Source organism: Pleurodeles waltl, chromosome 12 (genome assembly GCF_031143425.1).
Source record: "Pleurodeles waltl isolate 20211129_DDA chromosome 12, aPleWal1.hap1.20221129, whole genome shotgun sequence".
Classification (NCBI taxonomy): domain Eukaryota; kingdom Metazoa; phylum Chordata; class Amphibia; order Caudata; family Salamandridae; genus Pleurodeles; species Pleurodeles waltl.
In genome coordinates, this window is record NC_090451.1 from 56,560,234 (window position 1) to 56,578,659 (window position 18,426).

The 18,426-nt window shown below is 50.2% G+C and overlaps 1 protein-coding gene across 1 annotated transcript in view; it reads right to left on the minus strand.

Annotated features, from left to right (window-relative positions):
• The window catches only part of COMP (cartilage oligomeric matrix protein), a 181,728-nt gene that overhangs the window by 89,789 nt on the left and 73,513 nt on the right, over positions 1 to 18,426 (minus strand). The window lies entirely within an intron of this gene.

Genomic DNA, 18,426 nt, shown 5'->3' on the forward strand with positions numbered 1-18,426 from the left:
TCTGTATCCAGGGTACGGTGGCTGGTGCCTGTTGAGCAGAGCAGGAGGGTCTGGCAGGGGAGTAGAAGGTGGAGGTCTCAGGTGATGTGTTTGTGGCGGGGAACGTCCAGGATGAGTCTGGCGGAGGCGTTTTGATGTGCTGCAGTTTCTGCGTGTTCTTCTGGCTGGTGCCAGCGTAGAGGGCGTTGCCATAGTCGAGTCTGCTGGTAACCAGGGCATGGGTTGCGGTCTTCACAGGTCCTTTGGGATCCATTAGTAGATCATCTGGAGAAATTGGACTCTGTGATAACAGGAGGATGCGACTGAGTTGGCGGGTCATGGTGAGCGATGAATCCAGGATGAAACCAAGGCTACATGCGTGGTTTGTTGAGGTGGGGGGGGAGGGGGGTGCAGAGGGTGGCTGGCTACCAGGAGTCGTCCCAAGCTGATGTGGAGGGTCCCAGAATGAGGATCTCGGTCTTGTCAGATTTGAGTTTGAGGCAGCTGTTCTTCATCAAGGCGGCGACGCCTTCCATCCTGTTGAGGAAATTCTTCTTGTCAGTTGTGGGGGTCTTCAATGTTCGGAGATAACCATTGCGCTAATCTGGGTAGCAGAGGTAATGCCCTCCTCCACTCTGACGGACTGTACTCCGCGTGCCAAACTCTAGGTAAGGCCTTTAGGTTTGAAAAAGGCTGTCAGGAAAGGCATACAGTGCCTCGATAAAAGCATCTTAATGTGCACAGCAATGCATCATTTCCTTCAAGGGAATTGTCCAAGTACCTCCTCATATCAGCATTAAAGATCTTTGATACACATAAAGCCACACCTCCCCAAGAAGGCACAATTCAATTGGACGGTTCCTCACATTTTGTCAGAGCCTTGAGACCCTTACGAGTGAATAGTAGCGCTCTATAAATATGATTGATTGATTTGTTTCGAATTTACCTCCAACCACTATTGAAATATACTCTAGTACTGCAGACGTAAGAGAATGGCGTCCTCCTCCCCTACTTCTTGCACATACAACACACCTCACCATCTTTGTCTACACCCACATTCGCAGACGTACACCTTCCTTCTCACAATGGAACTGATTGCTTTAAAGAAGAATATTATCCTCTAATAAAAATATTTTTCCAAAAATAATGCTCTCCTCAAAGACAGGGGTGTCCATCATAGGTCCAAGAGGGCCAGGTCCATGCCAGATTTTCAGGATATATACACTGGAAAATGTACATACCGTGTCACTAAATGGGACTCCTTTGCATTGTCTGTGGTTATCGTGAAAATATGGATCGAATCCAACTCTCCTGGACTTATTTCGGACACCCCTATTCTAGGTGCAACTTTACTTGTGGGTGTTATTTCATACATATTTTTACTTCTAGACATTATACTGTTTTATCAGCCTACATCGGTTATATTATTGTCTGAATCTGAACAGTTGTTTTACCCTTTTCCCGTTTTCTGAATTATACGAAGTTCAACCGAAACTTTCTATTTTTTTTGGTTTATTAAAATGTGAGGTGTGAAACGCCCAGTGAATAAAGTTTTCTGCATGCATGGGGCTGGGCGGTACTGGGGTGTGGGGAGGTGAGAAAGGGGGGAGATTTAAAGCGACAGTGTAGGGTGGCTCTTATCTCTCCCGAGGGGGGCAGTGTGACACGTGCCGTACCTAAATTATTTTCCATACGTATTGCAATCGTACTTATATAGCGCTTACTATCCCTGACGAGGCGTCGAAATGATGCAATCTCCGTCTTTACAGCACGTTTTCCAACCCTGACGCTAAATCGTGCATTTAAAAAATATAGTTCATGAACAGTTAGTTGCCCGTGGGTGTCAACAATTCCCTATTACTGCTCTAAACATATAGCGCGGGGGCCTGCGTATGTACTAACTACAACCTTACAAGAGCCACCTTCTGACACGTAAGAAACACGTTTTCAGACAGAACAAAAAAAGTCAACCCCCTCAAAGGCTGTTCTAAGAGATGCAATCTAGCCTGGAAATCATGGAATGGCCTTGCTACCAACAAAAACATGAAACCTGAAAAAACTCGTCTATAGATGCAAAACACTTCTCCATGGAAACATGGGCAGCGTTGCTGAATACTTAAAAAATGCAAGCACGGTGTCCCCGAGGCTAGAACTCCCAGCAACAATCTTTGCGGCGCGATGTTTGCATCCGCCCCCGTCTCTGTGCTGTAAAATGCGGGTAATAAAAAGGCGAATAACCGAACCCCCAGACCAGGTCGGAACAGGCAGCGTGGGGCGCACCAGGCATGAATGGGCACCCGGAAGACCCCCAGCCCCACACACAAAGAACTGGGCGGGAAAATGCTCTGGGAATCGAGGCTGTGAAGAGTCCACAAAATGGAGACCAGTGAGGCGCGGCGTTCAGCAGGAAGACGCACAGGCCTCCAACAAGACAGCAGAAAACATCTTTATTGTGCAATAAAGCTGAGACATAATGTTCAGACACGGAACAAGGTCAACACACAGCTGCAGCTGCCTTCACCCTGCACCCAGGATCTGGAATGACATCCCCGCATCCATCAGGGCCTCCCTGACTCAGCTCCGATTCAGGAAAGAGTTCGAAGATGCATGCACCTCTATAAAGAACAAATCCTAAATCATCATTGTGATGGCGCGTGCAGCATATGGCCAGGCTTGCGCGTGACGCAAAATAAGCCGCAGCACACCATTGTGTATTTGGGGGCGGACTGACCCAGACCACCACTCTCCCCTTTTATTTATAGCCCCTAGCATCCTGGCCAGGGGAAGTCCATTCCCGGCATCCTAGTCACAGTCAGCACCCTACACGGGCGAGACTGCAGACCGGGACGTGCCATTTCATCCCTATCCAAATTTATTCAAAGCTCAATAATGCAGTCAACATACAGAGTCTCTCAGTCTCTGGCTAGGTGGCGGACTGGGCCAGAGGTTGTACCTCTGAGTCCGGGAGTGGTGCTCTTTGGCTTGGGTCCCAGACTGGTCACCCTCTCGAGAGCATGGTGTCTCCAGTTCGCTTGGGTACTGGATGAATAGCGGGCTCGGGGTTCTGGACTACTGGACACAGGCCTCTGATGAAGGGGGGGATCATCTCTGGTTCTTCAGTTTGTGGTTCCTCAAACATTACCTTGCGAAGCCAGGAGATGTTTTGGGACACTGCCTCACCTCCTTTTCGCGCTGTTACCATGGTGCGGGCCACTCTGGTGACAACCCATACACCGGTCTCATACGGTGTGCGGAATTTCCAGCCGAACTTTCGGTCTTTGATGGTTACCCGGTCGCCGATTCACAGGCACCGGGTCGTTGCACGCCTCTTCCGGCTCGCCCAGTCATTCGTCTCTTGTCGTCTCGTTTGGGCATGCGCAGGATGAAACTGAGGTGGTTGCGATCTGGGATGAGTGGGTACAGTGTCTCTCCTTGCCCCCTTCAGCATAAGGGACCATGGTGCTTGCATCGTGGTACAATGAGGCGTTCCTCTATACTCTTAGAAAACAGTGCAGGTTGAGTTCTAGATCACTTCCTTCCCATGTGGTGATACAGAGGGCCTTGTTGAAGGTGGGCATGAGGCGCTTGACATCTCCGTTCGCTTGAGGCCACTGTGGAGTGGTTCTGCGGTACTCGAGCCCCAGGTCATTCAGAAATTCCTGGAATTCATCCCCTTGAAACAGGGGCCCATTGTCTGTCTTGACTTCATCGGTTAGCCCGAACATGGCGAAGGCTTTCTCAAGGACCAGGGCCACCTTACATAAAACGGTGGATGTGGTGATCTCAACGAAGGGGTATTTGGAATAACTGTCTATCAGCACTAGCGTGATCCGTCCACCAGGGAAGCTTCCACAGTCAAGGCTGACTTTGGACCACGGCTTGGTGTAGGGCTCCTCGGTTATGACTTGTGCCGCTGTTTCTGGGGTGCTGGTTAGTTGGCAGCTGGACATTGCTTCACTAAATGGTCCACTTCTGCTTTTAGGTTCAGGAACCACACCTTCTCCTTCATGCATGCCCTCATTTTTGTGGTTTCTTGGTGTCCTCCATGTGCAAGTGTGGTGACACGTTGTTGTAGGCTTGCTGGAATGACCAGGCGATGTCCTCGCAGGATGAGGCCATCCGGGGTCAGACTAAGTTCGTCCTGCACTCTCCACAGTTTTGACAACCTGTCTCTCTTGCGCGCTCGCCCACCCATTGGTGTCCTTGAGGAAGTGTCTCCATGAGCCTCCATCTAGGGCTCGCTTTGCTCTAGCCAAGACAGTGTCCTCCGTAGTGGTAGCGGCTATTTCTTTTAGGTCGACGGTCTTTGGGCAGCTGGCACTGGCAAGGGATCGCACATGGGCTTCCGTATCCTTCGTATCTCCTATGAGTCCCCCTGCTTGCTCGGCTGGGTGCCTAGAGAAGAAATCAGCCGGGTTCTTCACTCCAGGCCGGTACACCACTTCCATGCCATAGTGTTGAACTGGATGGCCCACCTCTCTATCCGCGGGGGTAGGTGCAGGGCTGTTTCCTTGAATAACGGCACTAGCGGTTGGTGGTCTGTGATTACTCTGAATGGCCTTCCATGAAGGTATAAGTGGAAGTGTCCGCAACCCCACTTGATTGCCAGGGCTTCCCTTTCTATTTGTGCGTAGAGGGGTTAGAGCTCTGTTGGTATAGGTGAGGGGGGCCCACTGACAATTTTCAACCTCTTGGATTAGGACGGCTCCCAGGCCTATGGGGCTGGCGTCGACTGTTAGTTCAGTTCTCTTTAGTAGGTCGAAGTAGGCCGTGGTGGTGTCGCACAGCAGTGGTTCTTTGAATGTCTGGAAAGCTTTGTCTTTGCGGTCACCCCACACCCATGGGGTGCCAGCTTTCGTTAGAGCTCGCAATGGCTCGGATAAAGTGGCGAGGTTGGGGATAAATCTGCCTGAGAACATGGCCATGCCCAAGAAATGGCGTACCTCTGTCACAGTCTTTGGTGCGGGTGCTTGCTTGATGGGCTCGGACTTCCGTGGATCGACTTGGATTTCTTGTTGGCTGGAAACATATCCGAAGAACTCCAATGTTGTTTGGAAAAAGGAGCACTTCTCTTTGTCAAGGTGAGGCTGTAATCTGACAATCGCTTGATAGTGGCTCTCAAGTGTTGATGGTGCTCCCTGGCAGGGGCTGAGTGTATTAGGAATGTAGTTCATATTTCTCTATCGTTGGATCTGACATCTACGATCATTTGCCCCTTGAGTTGTAGCGGTGTGTTGCTTCCGTGGGTGAAGATTCTGGTGGTCGACCATTTTAGTATGGGGCAGGGCCGAAGGCGCATATACTGTTGTATGCTCATTTCGTTCACAGATGCTCCTTTGTCTATTAGGGCCTTCACTGGGGCCCAGCTATCTCAATTACGCACTTTGGTTGAGGCCTCCTGTGCCTCTTCAAGTCTTCTGTGAATGATATCAGGAACACCTTTTCCTCTTCAGGAGATGAGTCATCCACAACACTGTGCAGTCCGATAGCACGCAGTGTGTGTTGTTGGGTCTTCTAACGACAGTTGTTTAATGGTTCTTGGGGTAGCACTCCTTCCTCTTGTGCTTTTCCCTCTTGCGCTGCTCCTGCAAACTGCTGCAAAGTGTTTTAGTTTCCCACAGGAGGAGCATGTCTTTCCTTGGGCTGGACACTCTTTTGGGCTGTGTTCGTCCCTCTCACAGCAGCGGCTTCCTTGTTTGGCTGGGGCAGCCGCTTTGAACCTTCTCCTGGTCTGTTGCGCTAGAACTGCGTTGGCACATTCCACTTTTACTACGGGGTCTTTTTGGGTGTTTGTGTTAGGGCTAAGTCCATTTCAGCCACTTGGGCCGCCGAGACATTGTGAGCGCCATGATTAGTATGTCATCCAGGCTGATGTTGGGTTGCCTCAGGATCAGGTCCCTTAGTGTCTTGTTCCTGCACCCTTGGATAATTTAGGCTTGGATTTCCTTCAGTTGATCATCCTCAGTGCAGGTGCTCTCCAGCTCCCTGAGGCGAGCGTAGAATTGGTCGATGGACTCCCCTTCTCTTTGGAGTGCTTTGCGGAGTTTGAAACGTTTGAAGTCTGGGCTCAGTTGTGCATATTCAGGGCCCTGACTGCTGCCTCGTAGTCATCACCAGCTCTGATGTTTGGGAGGTGTCTAAACAATTTATATATCTCATCCCCCTCAAAGTGCAGAAGGAGTGACTGACCCCTTGACTGCTCTGCCGTGTTTCTGAGTGGCCACAAAGTAGTTCTCTAGTCTGCTGTAAGGAAATGCCTCCTTGGCATGGTTGCCCCCTGACTTTTTGCCTTTGCTGATGCTATGTTTACAATTGAAAGTGTGCTGAGGCCTGCTAACCAGGCCCCAGCACCAGTGTTCTTTCCCTAACCTGTACTTTTGTATCCACAATTGGCAGACCCTGGCATCCAGATAAGTCCCTTGTAACTGGTACTTCTAGTACCAAGGGCCCTGATGCCAAGGAAGGTCTCTAAGGGCTGCAGCATGTCTTATGCCACCCTGGAGACCTCTCACTCAGCACAGACACACTGCTTGCCAGCTTGTGTGTGCTAGTGAGGACAAAACGAGTAAGTCGACATGGCACTCCCCTCAGGGTGCCATGCCAGCCTCTCACTGCCTATGCAGTATAGGTAAGACACCCCTCTAGCAGGCCTTACAGCCCTAAGGCGGGGTGCACTATACCATAGGTGAGGGTACCAGTGCATGAGCATGGTACCCCTACAGTGTCTAAACAAAACCTTAGACATTGTAAGTGCAGGGTAGCCATAAGAGTATATGGTCTGGGAGTTTGTCAAACACGAACTCCACAGCACCATAATGGCTACACTGAAAACTGGGAAGTTTGGTATCAAACTTCTCAGCACAATAAATGCACACTGATGCCAGTGTACATTTTATTGTAAAATACACCCCAGAGGGCACCTTAGAGGTGCCCCCTGAAACTTAACCGACTATCTGTGTAGGCTGACTAGTTTTAGCAGCCTGCCACAAACCGAGACATGTTGCTGGCCCCATGGGGAGAGTGCCTTTGTCACTCTGAGGCCAGTAACAAAGCCTGCACTGGGTGGAGATGCTAACACCTCCCCCAGGCAGGAATTGTCACACCTGGCGGTGAGCCTCAAAGGCTCACCTCCTTTGTGCCAACCCAGCAGGACACTCCAGCTAGTGAAGTTGCCCGCCCCCTCCGGCCAGGCCCCACTTTTGGCGGCAAGGCCGGAGAAAATAATGAGAAAAACAAGGAGGAGTCACTGGCCAGTCAGGACAGCCCTTAAGGTGTCCTGAGCTGAGGTGACTCTGACTTTTAGAAATCCTCCATCTTGCAGATGGAGGATTCCCCCAATAGGGTTAGGATTGTGACCCCCTCCCCTTGGGAGGAGGCACAAAGAGGGTGTACCCACCCTCAGGGCTAGTAGCCATTGGCTACTAACCCCCCAGACCTAAACACGCCCTTAAATTTAGTATTTAAGGGCTACCCTGAACCCTAGAAAATTAGATTCCTGCAACTACAAGAAGAAGGACTGCCCAGCTGAAAACCCCTGCAGCGGAAGACCAGAAGACGACAACTGCCTTGGCTCCAGAAACTCACCGGCCTGTCTCCTGCCTTCCAAAGATCCTGCTCCAGCGACGCCTTCCAAAGGGACCAGCGACCTCGACATCCTCTGAGGACTGCCCCTGCTTCGAAAAGACAAGAAACTCCCGAGGACAGCGGACCTGCTCCAAGAAAAGCTGCAACTTTGTTTCCAGCAGCTTTAAAGAACCCTGCAAGCTCCCCGCAAGAAGCGTGAGACTTGCCACATTGCACCCGGCGACCCCGACTCGGCTGGTGGCGATCCAACACCTCAGGAGGGACCCCAGGACTACTCTGATACTGTGAGTACCAAAACCTGTCCCCCCTGAGCGCCCACAGCGCCGCCTGCAGAGGGAATCCCGAGGCTTCCCCTGACCGCGACTCTTTGAACCTAAAGTCCCGACGCCTGGGAGAGACCCTGCACCCGCAGCCCCCAGGACCTGAAGGACCGGACTTTCACTGGAGGAGTGACCCCCAGGAGTCCCTCTCCCTCGCCCAAGTGGAGGTTTCCCCGAGGAATCCCCCCCTTGCCTGCCTGCAGCGCTGAAGAGATCCCGAGATCTCTCATAGACTAACATTGAAAACCCGACGCTTGTTTCTACACTGCACCCGGCCGCCCCCGCGCTGCTGAGGGTGAAATCTCTGTGTGGACTTGTGTCCCCCCCTGTGCCCTACAAAACCCCCCTGGTCTGCCCTCCGAAGACGCGGGTACTTACCTGCAAGCAGACCGGAACCGGGGCACCCCCTTCTCTCCATTCTAGCCTATGTGTTTTGGGCACCACTTTGAACTCTGCACCTGACCGGCCCTGAGCTGCTGGTGTGGTGACTTTGGGGTTGCTCTGAACCCCCAACGGTGGGCTACCTTGGACCAAGAACTGAACCCTGTAAGTGTCCTACTTACCTGGTAAAACTAACAAAAACTTACCTCCCCCAGGAACTGTGAAAATTGCACTAAGTGTCCACTTTTAAAACAGCTATTTGTCAATAACTTGAAAAGTATACATGCAATTTTGATGATTTGAAGTTCCTAAAGTACTTACCTGCAATACCTTTCGAATGAGATATTACCTGTAGAATTTGAACCTGTGGTTCTTAAAATAAACTAAGAAAAGATATTTTTCTATATAAAAACCTATTGGCTGGATTTGTCTCTGAGTGTGTGTACCTCATTTATTGTCTTGTGTATGTACAACAAATGCTTAACACTACTCCTTGGATAAGCCTACTGCTCGACCACACTACCACAAAATAGAGCATTAGTATTATCTCTTTTTACCACTATTTTACCTCTAAGGGGAACCCTTGGACTCTGTGCATGCTATTCCTTACTTTGAAATAGCACATACAGAGCCAACTTCCTACATTGGTGGATCAGCGGTGGGGTACAAGACTTTGCATTTGCTGGACTACTCAGCCAATACCTGATCACACGACAAATTCCAAAATTGTCATTAGAAATTGATTTTTGCAATTTGAAAAGTTTTCTAAATTCTTAAAAGACCTGCTAGGGCCTTGTGTTAGATCCTGTTTAGCATTTCTTTTAGAGTTTAAAAGTTTGTAAAAGTTTGAATTAGATTCTAGAACCAGTTGTAGATTCTTAAAAAGTATTCCAACTTTTAGAAGCAAAATGTCTAGCACAGATGTGACTGTGGTGGAACTCGACACCACACCTTACCTCCATCTTAAGATGAGGGAGCTAAGGTCACTCTGTAAAATAAAGAAAATAACAATGGGCCCCAAACCTACCAAAATACAGCTCCAGGAGCTTTTGGCAGAGTTTGAAAAGGCCAACCCCTCTGAGGGTGGCAACTCAGAGGAAGAGGATAGTGACTTGGAGGACAATTCCCCCCTACCAGTCCTATCTAGGGAGAACAGGGTCCCTCAAACCCTGACTCCAAAAATAATAGTCAGAGATGCTGGTTCCCTCACAGGAGAGACCAACACCTCTGAAATCACTGAGGATAGCCCCAGTGAAGAGGACATCCAGTTAGCCAGGATGGCCAAAAGATTGGCTTTGGAAAGACAGATCCTAGCCATAGAGAGGGAAAGACAAGAGATGGGCCTAGGACCCATCAATGGTGGCAGCAACATAAATAGGGTCAGAGATTCTCCTGACATGTTGAAAATCCCTAAAGGGATTGTAACTAAATATGAAGATGGTGATGACATCACCAAATGGTTCACAGCTTTTGAGAGGGCTTGTGTAACCAGAAAAGTGAACAGATCTCACTGGGGTGCTCTCCTTTGGGAAATGTTCACAGGAAAGTGTAGGGATAGACTCCTCACACTCTCTGGACAAGATGCAGAATCTTATGACCCCATGAAGGGTACCCTGATTGAGGGCTTTGGATTCTCCACTGAGGAGTACAGGATTAGGTTCAGGGGGGCTCAAAAATCCTCGAGCCAGACCTGGGTTGACTTTGTTGACTACTCAGTGAAAACACTAGATGGTTGGATTCAAGGCAGTGGTGTAAGTAATTATGATGGGCTGTACAATTTATTTGTGAAAGAACACCTGTTAAGTAATTGTTTCAATGATAAACTGCATCAGCATCTGGTAGACCTAGGACCAATTTCTCCCCAAGAATTGGGAAAGAAGGCGGACCATTGGGTCAAGACAAGGGTGTCCAAGACTTCAACAGGGGGTGACCAAAAGAAAGGGGTCACAAAGACTCCCCAGGGGAAGGGTGATGAGACAACCAAAACTAAAAATAGTCAAGAGTCTTCTACAGGCCCCCAAAAACCTGCACAGGAGGGTGGGCCCAGAGCCTCTTCACAAAACAATGGGTACAAGGGTAAAAACTTTGATCCCAAAAAGGCCTGGTGTCATAGCTGTAAACAGCATGGACACCAAACTGGAGACAAGGCCTGTCCCAAGAAAGGTTCCACTCCAAACTCCCATCCAGGTAACACTGGTATGGCTAGTCTCCAAGTGGGATCAACAGTGTACCCAGAGCAAATCAGGGTCCACACTGAAGCTACTCTAGTTTCTGAGGGTGGGGTGGATTTAGCCACACTAGCTGTCTGGCCGCCTAACATGCAAAAATACAGACAGCAACTCTTAATTAATGGGACTAGAATAGAGGGCCTGAGGGATACAGGTGCCAGTGTCACCATGGTGACAGAGAAACTGGTTTCCCCTGGCCAATACCTGACTGGAAAAACTTACACAGTCACCAACGCTGACAATCAGAGAAAAGTACATCCCATGGCAATGGTTACTTTAGAATGGGGAGGGGTCAATGGCCTGAAACAGGTGGTGGTCTCCTCAAATATCCCAGTGGACTGTCTGCTTGGAAATGACCTGGAGTCCTCAGCATGGGCTGAGGTAGAACTAAAAACCCATGCAGCAATGCTGGGTATCCCTGAACTGGTGTGTGTGAAAACAAGAGCACAGTGCAAGGCACAGGGTGAACAAGTAGAGCTGGAGTCTGGAAGAATGGCCCAGCCTACCAAGAGGAAAGGAAAGTCAGTTGGGAAACCAACTGCAACACAGCAAAAGAAAGGGAACCTCTCTTCTCAGGAAGAAGTTCTGCCCTCTGAGGGAACTGAGCCTTTTGAGCTTGAACCTTATCAGGTTGAGCTCTTAGGCCCAGGGGGACCCTCAAGGGAGGAGCTGTGTAAGGGACAAGAAACCTGTCCCTCTCTTGAAGGCCTTAGGCAGCAAGCTGCTGAAGAGTCCAAAGGCAAGAAAAATGGAACCCATAGGGTCTATTGGGAAGATGGACTCCTGTACACTGAGGCCAGAGACCCCAAACCTGGTGCCACTAGGAGAGTGGTAGTGCCTCAGCTGTTCAGAGAGTTCATCCTAACATTGGCCCATGACATTCCCCTTGCTGGACATTTGGGACAAACCAAGACGTGGGAGAGGTTAGTCAACCACTTCTACTGGCCCAATATGTCCAACATGGTTAAGGAGTTTTGCCTCTCCTGCCCCACCTGTCAAGCCAGTGGTAAGACAGGTGGGCATCCAAAGGCCCCCCTCATTCCACTTCCAGTGGTGGGGGTGCCCTTTGAAAGAGTGGGTGTGGACATAGTTGGTCCACTAGAACCTCCCACAGCCTCAGGAAATATGTATATCCTGGTAGTAGTGGATCATGCTACCAGGTATCCTGAAGCTATTCCCCTTAGGTCGACTACTGCCCCTGCAGTAGCCAAGGCCCTCATTGGTATCTTTACCAGAGTGGGTTTCCCTAAGGAGGTGGTGTCTGACAGAGGTACCAACTTCATGTCAGCATACCTAAAGCACATGTGGAATGAGTGTGGAGTGACTTATAAATTCACTACACCATACCATCCACAAACTAATGGCTTGGTTGAGAGATTCAACAAGACATTAAAAGGCATGATCATGGGGCTCCCAGAAAAACTCAAAAGGAGATGGGATGTCCTCTTGCCATGCCTGCTTTTCGCTTACAGAGAGGTGCCACAGAAGGGAGTAGGATTCTCACCCTTTGAACTTCTGTTTGGTCATCCTGTAAGGGGACCACTTGCCCTTGTTAAAGAAGGCTGGGAGAGACCTCTCCATGAGCCTAAACAGGACATAGTGGACTATGTACTTGGCCTTCGCTCTAGAATGGCAGAGTACATGGAAAAGGCAACCAAAAACCTTGAGGCCAGCCAACAGCTCCAGAAGTTTTGGTATGACCAAAAGGCTGCACTGGTTGAGTTCCAACCAGGGCAGAAAGTCTGGGTTCTGGAGCCTGTGGCTCCCAGGGCACTCCAGGACAAATGGAGTGGCCCTTACCCAGTACTAGAGAGGAAGAGTCAGGTCACCTACTTGGTGGACCTGGGCACAAGCAGGAGCCCCAAGAGGGTGATCCATGTGAACCGCCTTAAGCTCTTCCATGACAGGGCTGATGTGAATCTGTTGATGGTAACAGATGAGGATCAGGAAGCAGAGAGTGAACCTCTCCCTGATCTTCTGTCATCAGACCCAAAAGATGGCACAGTAGATGGAGTGATCTACTCAGACACCCTCTCTGGCCAACAGCAAGCTGATTGTAGGAGAGTCCTACAACAGTTTCCTGAACTCTTCTCCTTAACCCCTGGTCAGACACACCTGTGTACCCATGATGTGGACACAGGAGACAGCATGCCTGTCAAAAACAAAATCTTTAGACAGTCTGACCATGTTAAGGAAAGCATCAAGGTGGAAGTCCACAAGATGCTGGAATTGGGAGTAATTGAGCGCTCTGACAGCCCCTGGGCTAGCCCAGTGGTCTTAGTCCCCAAGCCTCACACCAAAGATGGAAAGAAAGAGATGAGGTTTTGTGTGGACTACAGAGGGCTCAATTCTGTCACCAAGACAGATGCCCATCCAATTCCAAGAGCTGATGAGCTCATTGATAAATTAGGTGCTGCCAAATTTCTAAGTACCTTTGACTTGACAGCAGGGTACTGGCAAATAAAAATGGCACCTGGAGCAAAAGAGAAAACAGCATTCTCCACACCTGATGGGCATTATCAGTTTACTGTTATGCCCTTTGGTTTAAAGAATGCCCCTGCCACCTTCCAAAGGTTGGTGAATCAAGTCCTTGCTGGCTTGGAGTCCTTTAGCACAGCTTATCTTGATGATATTGCTGTCTTTAGCTCCACCTGGCAGGATCACCTGGTCCACCTGAAGAAGGTTTTGAAGGCTCTGCAATCTGCAGGCCTCTCTATCAAGGCATCCAAATGCCAGATAGGGCAGGGAACTGTGGTTTACTTGGGCCACCTTGTAGGTGGAGGCCAAGTTCAGCCACTCCAACCCAAGATCCAGACTATTCTGGACTGGGTAGCTCCAAAAACCCAGACTCAAGTCAGGGCATTCCTTGGCTTGACTGGGTATTACAGGAGGTTTGTGAAGGGATATGGATCCATTGTGACAGCCCTCACTGAACTCACCTCCAAGAAAATGCCCAAGAAAGTAAACTGGACTGTGGAATGCCAACAGGCCTTTGACACCCTGAAACAGGCAATGTGCTCAGCACCAGTTCTAAAAGCTCCAGATTATTCTAAGCAGTTCATTGTGCAGACTGATGCCTCTGAACATGGGATAGGGGCAGTTTTGTCCCAAACAAATGATGATGGCCTTGACCAGCCTGTTGCTTTCATTAGCAGGAGGTTACTCCCCAGGGAGCAGCGTTGGAGTGCCATTGAGAGGGAGGCCTTTGCTGTGGTTTGGTCCCTGAAGAAGCTGAGACCATACCTCTTTGGGACTCACTTCCTAGTTCAAACTGACCAGAGACCTCTCAAATGGCTGATGCAAATGAAAGGTGAAAATCCTAAACTGTTGAGGTGGTCCATCTCCCTACAGGGAATGGACTTTATAGTGGAACACAGACCTGGGACTGCCCATGCCAATGCAGATGGCCTTTCCAGGTTCTTCCACTTAGAAAATGAAGACTCTCTTGGGAAAGGTTAGTCTCATCCTCTTTCGTTTGGGGGGGGGTTGTGTAAGGAAATGCCTCCTTGGCATGGTTGCCCCCTGACTTTTTGCCTTTGCTGATGCTATGTTTACAATTGAAAGTGTGCTGAGGCCTGCTAACCAGGCCCCAGCACCAGTGTTCTTTCCCTAACCTGTACTTTTGTATCCACAATTGGCAGACCCTGGCATCCAGATAAGTCCCTTGTAACTGGTACTTCTAGTACCAAGGGCCCTGATGCCAAGGAAGGTCTCTAAGGGCTGCAGCATGTCTTATGCCACCCTGGAGACCTCTCACTCAGCACAGACACACTGCTTGCCAGCTTGTGTGTGCTAGTGAGGACAAAACGAGTAAGTCGACATGGCACTCCCCTCAGGGTGCCATGCCAGCCTCTCACTGCCTATGCAGTATAGGTAAGACACCCCTCTAGCAGGCCTTACAGCCCTAAGGCGGGGTGCACTATACCATAGGTGAGGGTACCAGTGCATGAGCATGGTACCCCTACAGTGTCTAAACAAAACCTTAGACATTGTAAGTGCAGGGTAGCCATAAGAGTATATGGTCTGGGAGTTTGTCAAACACGAACTCCACAGCACCATAATGGCTACACTGAAAACTGGGAAGTTTGGTATCAAACTTCTCAGCACAATAAATGCACACTGATGCCAGTGTACATTTTATTGTAAAATACACCCCAGAGGGCACCTTAGAGGTGCCCCCTGAAACTTAACCAACTATCTGTGTAGGCTGACTAGTTTTAGCAGCCTGCCACAAACCGAGACATGTTGCTGGCCCCATGGGGAGAGTGCCTTTGTCACTCTGAGGACAGTAACAAAGCCTGCACTGGGTGGAGATGCTAACACCTCCCCCAGGCAGGAATTGTCACACCTGGCGGTGAGCCTCAAAGGCTCACCTCCTTTGTGCCAACCCAGCAGGACACTCCAGCTAGTGGAGTTGCCCGCCCCCTCCGGCCAGGCCCCACTTTTGGCGGCAAGGCCGGAGAAAATAATGAGAAAAACAAGGAGGAGTCACTGGCCAGTCAGGACAGCCCTTAAGGTGTCCTGAGCTGAGGTGACTCTGACTTTTAGAAATCCTCCATCTTGCAGATGGAGGATTCCCCCAATAGGGTTAGGATTGTGACCCCCTCCCCTTGGGAGGAGGCACAAAGAGGGTGTACCCACCCTCAGGGCTAGTAGCCATTGGCTACTAACCCCCCAGACCTAAACACGCCCTTAAATTTAGTATTTAAGGGCTACCCTGAACCCTAGAAAATTAGATTCCTGCAACTACAAGAAGAAGGACTGCCCAGCTGAAAACCCCTGCAGCGGAAGACCAGAAGACGACAACTGCCTTGGCTCCAGAAACTCACCGGCCTGTCTCCTGCCTTCCAAAGATCCTGCTCCAGCGACGCCTTCCAAAGGGACCAGCGACCTCGACATCCTCTGAGGACTGCCCCTGCTTCGAAAAGACAAGAAACTCCCGAGGACAGCGGACCTGCTCCAAGAAAAGCTGCAACTTTGTTTCCAGCAGCTTTAAAGAACCCTGCAAGCTCCCCGCAAGAAGCGTGAGACTTGCCACATTGCACCCGGCGACCCCGACTCGGCTGGTGGCGATCCAACACCTCAGGAGGGACCCCAGGACTACTCTGATACTGTGAGTACCAAAACCTGTCCCCCCTGAGCCCCCACAGCGCCGCCTGCAGAGGGAATCCCGAGGCTTCCCCTGACCGCGACTCTTTGAACCTAAAGTCCCGACGCCTGGGAGAGACCCTGCACCCGCAGCCCCCAGGACCTGAAGGACCGGACTTTCACTGGAGGAGTGACCCCCAGGAGTCCCTCTCCCTCGCCCAAGTGGAGGTTTCCCCGAGGAATCCCCCCCTTGCCTGCCTGCAGCGCTGAAGAGATCCCGAGATCTCTCATAGACTAACATTGAAAACCCGACGCTTGTTTCTACACTGCACCCGGCCGCCCCCGCGCTGCTGAGGGTGAAATCTCTGTGTGGACTTGTGTCCCCCCCGGTGCCCTACAAAACCCCCCTGGTCTGCCCTCCGAAGACGCGGGTACTTACCTGCAAGCAGACCGGAACCGGGGCACCCCCTTCTCTCCATTCTAGCCTATGTGTTTTGGGCACCACTTTGAACTCTGCACCTGACCGGCCCTGAGCTGCTGGTGTGGTGACTTTGGGGTTGCTCTGAACCCCCAACGGTGGGCTACCTTGGACCAAGAACTGAACCCTGTAAGTGTCCTACTTACCTGGTAAAACTAACAAAAACTTACCTCCCCCAGGAACTGTGAAAATTGCACTAAGTGTCCACTTTTAAAACAGCTATTTGTCAATAACTTGAAAAGTATACATGCAATTTTGATGATTTGAAGTTCCTAAAGTACTTACCTGCAATACCTTTCGAATGAGATATTACCTGTAGAATTTGAACCTGTGGTTCTTAAAATAAACTAAGAAAAGATATTTTTCTATATAAAAACCTATTGGCTGGATTTGTCTCTGAGTGTGTGTACCTCATTTATTGTCTTGTGTATGTACAACAAATGCTTAACACTACTCCTTGGATAAGCCTACTGCTCGACCACACTACCACAAAATAGAGCATTAGTATTATCTCTTTTTACCACTATTTTACCTCTAAGGGGAACCCTTGGACTCTGTGCATGCTATTCCTTACTTTGAAATAGCACATACAGAGCCAACTTCCTACATCTGCCAACCGAAATCTTCCAACGAGGGGATGCCATTGCGGGGTGTACAAATTCACTGAATGGCATGAGAGCGCCAACCATGGTATGCTGTTGCAGAAGGTGTGATGGGGGGGCTGGCATGTGGTTGTGTTGTCAGCCATGGCACACGTTAGGCAGTCCTTAATGCAATGGAGCGATGGGTGTGGCCCGTGGTCTTTATGGAGGTATGCAGCATTGTGTAGGGGGGGCGGTGAGCTGGTAGAATGCAAGTGGGTAAGTGACACAGTACCTGGCAATGACGCCCCCAGCTGCAAGATTCACGTGCTCCCAGGCTCATCCAGGTCCTGTGCTGCAAACCACAGTGTAGAGACTGACCAAAGTGCACTGATCTGGGCACCCCAGCCTTAGAGTGGAATATGGATGGTGCTGGAGCCACGCAGGGATAGCGCCACTTGAGCCTAGCATGAGCGTGTGGCTTGGTAGGCCGCAGGAGACTTTTTGGGTGTGGTTGGTGGGCAGGGCTCTTGCGCGGCACCTCACATGTGCTGTTACAGGCCTCCGACGATGGAGACAGAAGTAGCTGTAGGAAGGCTATACGCTGCCAGCATCTGAGGGCAGCCTTGTGCCTCCTAGGCCGCCGCTGGAGGTGTCGACCCGCATTGCATTTTGGTGGCATCGGCGTGGTGCCGGGCAGCAGGCAGCTGGAGCGCTCGACAGGCACGGGGAGTCCAGTATCTGTTTGTGTCAGAAGCGGTGGGGACAGAGGGCCCATCCTCATCGCCAGTGTGATGGCGCGTGCAGCATATGACCAGGCCTGCACGCATCGCAAAATAAGACGCAGCACACCACTGTACATTTGGGGGGGGTCAACCCAGACTACCAGTCTGCCCTCTGATTTATAGCCCATGGCCCCCTGGCCAGAGAAAGTAGATTCCTGGCATTGGGGTCACAACTCTACACAGGTGCGACACTAGACCGCGGCACGCCATTAAAATCATGACGCAGTAACAGTCCACTTATGCTCTTAGAACCCTTTTCTTTCTCTAAGCCTTCCCAGGTCTCAAAACCCACTTGGCTATATAATAAGAGGCAGCAATGTCAATGCAGAAAGGAAGCATACCTGATAACTTACCTCCTATGGAGGGTGCCAACATCTGTGGCTCGCACTTCAACCTCCAAGCAAGCAAAAAGCTTCTCTTTGACTTCAGTGGGATTACTAGGGGCGTAGCTTCAGAGGGGCATTACTCCCCCCTCAAATACATTTATTTTCTGGTAAGTAGTTGGGTACAAGACCTTTCAGTCAGCTCAGACTTCACCAGAAATGTTAACACACACACAGACAAAAACGCACACACTCGCTCCCTTTCTCCGTTTTGTAAGTCTTCCAAAATGTTGGTAAGTTTACAAAATATAGGGGGTTATTCTAACTTTGGAGGAGTGTTAATCCGTCCCAAAAGTGACGGTAAAGTGACGGATATACCACCAGCCGTATTACGAGTTCCATAGGATATAATGGACTCGTAATACGGCTGGTGGTAAATCCGTCACTTTTCCGTCACTTTTGGGACGGATTAACACCTCCTCCAAAGTTAGAATGACCCCCTTAGTGTTTTCCCTCACTTAGTACCCCTACCATTATGCATTGCTCTCCCTTTCCACTGCCCCTTAAGCCCCTCTCTCATGCACCCTGCCCTCATATAATGCGTTTTAACGTTGCGTCAGTCTTACAGACCAAGCTACGCCCCTGGGGATCACAAACTCTGAACACCTTCCTCACCATT